Below are 6215 nucleotides of genomic sequence, written 5' to 3'. Positions count from 1 at the left end.
TTCTTCCATCCATTGGTTTACTCTTCAAATGCCTGGAGCTGGGAATTCAGTCAGGGTTTCCCACATGGGTGGCAGGGGCTCAACCACATGAGCTATGGCTAATGCCTCCCGGGGTGCACATTAGCAGGAAGCTGGAATTGAGAGTGGACTAGGGACTCTAACCCCAGCACTCCCACGTGGGATGTGGGCATCCCAAACACCAAATGTCCACCCCCAAGAAGGAATTTTCAAAGGCAGAAGAATAGTGATATTCCTTTCCCATCCCAGAATAGGGCGAAAAAAGATAAAATAATTGCTTTGACCATAAAGTAAACAGTATTTCGCAGTTTAAGGCTGGTAACCTGTGGAAATTTAATAGTTGATTGCCTCTTGGAAACCACATGTGAAGCAGACAATCAGGCTTCTAGAATTTGGCACTGTTTTATAGTTCTCCTTGTAGTGGTTTTAAAATAATGTGACTTGTAGTCAGTACAAATGCATTATTGTTAATATTTTATCAGAGAGTTATTGTTTTCCCTTTGAATATGTCTCATTACAGGCACTGCTGCATTATTAAGTATAAATGTATTACATCCAAGAACCAATTTTTCCTATCCCTGCGGTATGAATTTCTGATTTTATAATAGAAGTCCGTGGGTAAGTCAGATTCATTTAACCTAAATGTACTTCACAGCATACTTTGTGAGGGTGCATGCGTGCTTTCATTTGAGGGATACCCGAGAAATCACTGAATATATTTTCTACTCTGCAGCAGAATAAAACAGGCAAATGGAGCCAACTTCATTGTTAACGACAGTGGAGCAGCTGCCTGGTAACTGCTGATCTCACCGGATACATCACCCGGGGACCGGCAGCCATCACTCCAGTCGAGAATGGATCCTCGCAGTTTTCACAAGGAGATAACAGCACATCTCATACCCATGCTGTTATTTATATGTCTCTTCCTGGTAGAGCTCAGCCGTCAATGATGACCACCAAATGCAGTTATGCCTCAACTCCTCCTACAGAAATTCTACGCCGAGGCTAAATGAAGCATTCTGTGCTTAGCAACTATTTTCTGAATTTATAAACCCTCCTAATTTTTAAAACCTGAACACATTAAGTTAAACATGCCCTGGGCAAATGAGGATGGCACACGCAGAGCCATCCCCTGCCATCTTGCTTCGTTGAAACCGTGTTAGAGATGTGAGCTTTCAGTGCATGAGAGTTTGCGTTAGGAAAAATTTACCATAGAACTCTGATTGGCCTTTACCTTATATCATCCTTGAAATCATTTCCAACTGGAAAAGTCTAAGAGAGAGCTTAAAATATAATTCATGGTTAAGACAGAGACCTTGACAAAGCAGTCTTGTGGTAGGTGCATGGGTCTCTGCTCTGAGGCAAGATCAGATTCCAGAAGGCTTCTTGGCTACCTCTGTGCCCTGAGCATCAGACCCGATTTCCAACTACTACACAGCTATGTCTTAGAAGTAAACCCTTGTATGGTATTCAGCAAATAGCAACTTCTAACAATTTGAAATGAGAACCTGTACAATAGGAGAGGCTTTTCAGATTTCTCCCCCAAGGCAACTGGGCCTAAGAGAATCCAAGAAGAGCAAAATGAAGGAAATCCATTTTCTGTTTTCGTTGTTGTTGGGGTGGTGATTCTTAACCATCCTGTTATAATTTGGTTTTCATTGGAAAAGAGCAGTTAGATTAGACCGGTTTTTCTCAAATTGTGGTACAAGATTTTCAGACAACTGACATCAGAATCAAGGGGAGGCTTATTAAAAATGACTGTTGTGTTGGGGTGCAGTGGATTAAGCCACTGCTTGGGACACTGCATCTCATATCTGGGTGCCTGTTTGAGTCCCAGCTACTCTGCTTCTGATCCACCTTCCTGCTAATGCTTAAGGGATGGCTTAAGGGTTTTTGCCCCTGCCACCCCCGTCGGAGACTCGGATGGAGCTCCTTGCTCCTGGCTTCTGCCTGGCCCAGCCCTGGCTGTTGTGGCCATTCGAGGGAGTGAACTAGAGGATGGAAGATCTCTTTCTGTTTCTCCTTTTCAAATAAAATGAAAAATGCAAATTCCTAAGCCTGGACCTGCAGAGTCTGAGTGCAAACAATCTGTCATGCACATCACAGTTTGAGATCCAGTGGGCTAGGAAGGGAGTCTGAGGGCCTCTTCATCCTATAAAATTCTGGGAGGCACAGAGAGTCTTCCCAAATTCAGCTTGTTGGTAATAGAAATTCCTACTTCTTCCTTGCTGTGGGCGATCCCGTGAGACTGCCTGCCTAGCCCATGCAGTTAGCCTGACTGCTGGCAGGCGGCGGGAACCCCAAGCACACTTCCCCCACCCCCGCCTTCTGCCAATCAGACAAACTGCTCCCAGGTGTGGCCCAGGCCCAACAGGAAAGCTACTGTAGCCTAGTGACCATCAAGCTGATTGGAGAAGCATAACAGCGCCAATATCGGCTCTATCCTATAGAATCAGTAGTGCCCTGAATTAGTTACGCCTTCTCTGCCTGCCCTTTAAAAGACGTGCTTGGTTGCTAACAAAGCGATGTGTTCACCGAAACTTGTCTCCAGTGCTTCCGAAGAACATCATTGCCTCACCCATCCCACCATGTGCGGGCCTCGTGGGTCAAGCCCGCACCTTGCGTTACATTTAACCAACCCGAGACAGGCTTCTTGAAATGGAGCTGCGCTCATCAGTGAGGTGCACTATCTATGTGAACAAATAGCACTTAAATATTTACTCAGGATATTCTACTTATTTTTTCAAAAACCCTTATTTTATTTAGTTTCTATGTATTTTGAAAGAGCCACAGAGAGGCAGAAATCAGAGAGAGAGAGAGAGAGAGAGAGCGTGAGAGCAAGAGTGAGAGAGAGAGCATCCATCTGCTGATTCACTTCCTAAATGCCCACAATATCCAGGGCTGGGCCAGGCTGAAGCCAGGAGCCAGGAACTCCATCTGGGTCTCCCACATGGGTGCAGGGGCCCAAGCACCTGGATGACGGCATCACAAGCAGTGAGCCTGCTGCACCACGACACCAGCCCCAGGATATTATATTTAAAACAGATGAGCCTGTTTTAAATTTTGTAACTTGAGACTCAGTGATTCTCGTTATGAAGGGAGACCGATTCAATGTGTTTTCACACATCTTTTCACAAATCCAAATAAATTCAAGTTAGTTCCTCTGTGTCTAGAGGTTACTCGTCTTCAAAGTCTACAAGACGTTGAAGAAGAGTTCACAGAGAGCCATAGGAGGCCTTAAAAATCTAACGATGGGGCCGGCGCGGTGGCACAGTAGGTTAATCCTCTGCCTGCGGCGCTGGCATCCCATATGTCCCCGGTTCTAGTTCCAGTTGCTCCTCTTCCAGTCCTGCTCTCTGCTGTGGCCCGGGAGTGCAGAAGAGGATGGCCCAAGTGCTTGGGCCCTGCACCCGCATGGGAGACCAGGAGGAAGCACCTGGGTCCTGGCTTTGGATCGGTGTAGCTCTGGCTGTTGCAGCCATTTAGGGAGTGAACCAACGGATGGAAGACCTTTCTCTCTGGCTCTCTCTCACTGTCTGTAACTCTACCTGTCAAATAAATAAAATCTTAAAAAAATTTTTTTTATTTTTTTTTATTTTTTATTTTTTAACTTTTATTTAATGAATATGAATTTCCAAAGTACGACTTATGGATTACAATGGCTTCCCCCCCACACCGTCCCTCCCACCCACAACCCTCCCCCCTCCCACTCCCTCTCCCCTTCCATTCACATCAAGATCCATTTTCAATTATCTTAACATACAGAAGATCAGCCTAGCACACATTAAGTAAGGATTTCAACAGTTTGCTCCCACACAGAAACATAAAGTGAAAAATAATAGATGATTTTTTGGATGATGATGAAATCAGATCAGACCTATTGTCATGTTTAATCCCAGTGAGAGTCAAGTTGGGAATTGATAATTTTTTTTTTTACAGAAGATCAGTTTAGTATGCATTAAGTAAAGATTTCAACAGTCTGCACCCCCATAGAAACACAATATATTGTGTGTGTGAAATATATTGTTTGAGTACTCGTTATAGCATTAAATCTAATTTTAATCTAACGATGAAGTTGCTATGAAGAAGGAAAAGAGGAGTGTTCACTTCAGCAAATCCTTCTATGCAGTGGTTGGATTTGGACAACCCGCGCCTCTGGTTGGTGAGGCTGCGGAGCAACTGGGACTCTCGCATGTTGTTGACAAGAGTTTGAAACAATGTGTTCACTGTAGCGAAAGATTGAGCCGGTCCTTAAAACGCTAAATACACGATTTTCCTATGATCTGATGATTCCACTCCAAGAAGAAAGTTTATGTTCATACCAAGATTCAAGATTTGTACTGGAATATTCTTTTTTAAGAAACTATTTTACTTATTTATTTCAGAGGTAGAGTTATGGACACAGAGAGGGTGAGAGAGAGAGAGAGAGAGAGAGAGAGGTCTTCCATTCGCTGGTTCACTCCCTAAATGGCCACAGTGGCCAAAGCTGTGCTGATCCGAAGCCAGGAGCCTGGAGCTCCTTCTGGGTCTCCCATGTGGGTGCAGGGGCCCAAGGACTTGGGCCATCTTCTACTGCTTTCCCAGGCCGTAGCAGAGAGCTGGATCGGAAGTGGAGCAGCCAGGACTAGAACCATTGCCTTTATGGGATACCAGTGCCACAGGTAGAAGTTTAGCCTCCTATACCACAGAGCCAGCCCTTGTACTAGAATATTCTTAGCAGGTGTATTTATAATATTTATAATAGGCAAAAACTGGAAACAGCCTAGATGTCCATCAAGAGAATGGCTGATGAGACCAGCAGCTGCCGCCTGCAGCAACAGCATCCCATGTGGGTGCCAGTTGGAGTCCCTGCTGCTCCACTTCCTATCCAGCTCTCTGCTGTGGCCTGGGAAAGCAGGAGAAGATGGCCCAAGTCCTTGGGCCCCTGCACCCGTGTGGGAGACCTGGAGGAAACTCCTGGCTCCTGGCTACAGATCGGCCCAGCTCCGGCCATTGAGGTCAATGGGGGAGTGAACCAGCAGTTGGAAGACCTCTCTCTCTCTCTCAGTCTCTGCCTCTTTGTAACTCTGCCTTTCAAATAGAAATATAAAAATAAAAGAAAATAAAGACCTATGTCACAGAAATGTATTTATGTATATTATATATATATAAATAAAGAAATGCAATAAACCGTCTATGGTTTAACTTTAAAAAAAAAAACAAATAAAAAATTTTAAAAAAGACAATAGCTGAACCAACTGATGTACTCATATGATGGGATATAGCTGCCACTTAAACATCTAAGACGTAGCTGAATTTCAAAACATTATTCCGAGTGCAAGGAGTCTTGCACAAAACAGTCCCTACTATGTGACTCCATTTGCTTATTCCTAGGTCTGTCTCTTCGCTCTTTTTGCAGACATAGTTCCAGACTGCTGCATAGAACAGTCTGGCCCAGGGCTTGGGCTGGAAACAACGCCCAGTTATGCCAATAACTGGCACTACTGGAAACTTCAGGGCCTGGCACTACTCTTAGAGTTGGGTACTACTCCTGTTTTTTTTTTTTTTTTTTTTTTTTTTTACAGGCAGAGTGGACAGTGAGAGAGAGAGAGAGACAGAGAGAAAGGTCTTCCTTTGCCGTTGGTTCACCCTCCAATGGCTGGCGCGGCTGGCGCGCTGCGCCCTGCACACCGTGCTGATCTAAAGGCAGGAGCCAGGTACTTATCCTGGTCTCCCATGGGGTGCAGGGCCCAAGCACTTGGGCCATCCTCCACTGCACTCCCTGGCCACAGCAGAGAGCTGGCCCGGAAGAGGGGCAACCAGGACAGAATCCGGCGCCTCGACCAGGACTAGAACCCGGTGTGCCAGCGCTGCAAGGCGGAGCATTAGCCTAGTGAGCCGAGGCGCCGGCCTACTACTCCTGTTTTATGGATGAGAAAAACTGGGCCTCAGACAGAGCACAGGACTTACGCAAAGCTACAGAGACTATCAGTGCTCTAGCTGGCTCTGTTTCTATCTCAAGACGATCTTTCCAGAATAGTACATGGCGTTTCAGCTTCAGGGTGCTTTTGCCAAGAAGATGTTGGCAATGCAAGGAGAGACATCTACCTTTGTCCGAGATGATAGACAGATAGATGATAGAATGCTAAACATGGTAAACTGTTATCTTACAGTTTGTTCCCACCCCCTCCCCCAGGGGGTAGAGACTACTTTCTCTA

This window comes from Oryctolagus cuniculus, chromosome X, assembly GCF_964237555.1.
Source record: "Oryctolagus cuniculus chromosome X, mOryCun1.1, whole genome shotgun sequence".
Taxonomy (NCBI): Eukaryota; Metazoa; Chordata; class Mammalia; order Lagomorpha; family Leporidae; genus Oryctolagus; species Oryctolagus cuniculus.
Note: the sequence above shows the minus strand (reverse complement) of the source record.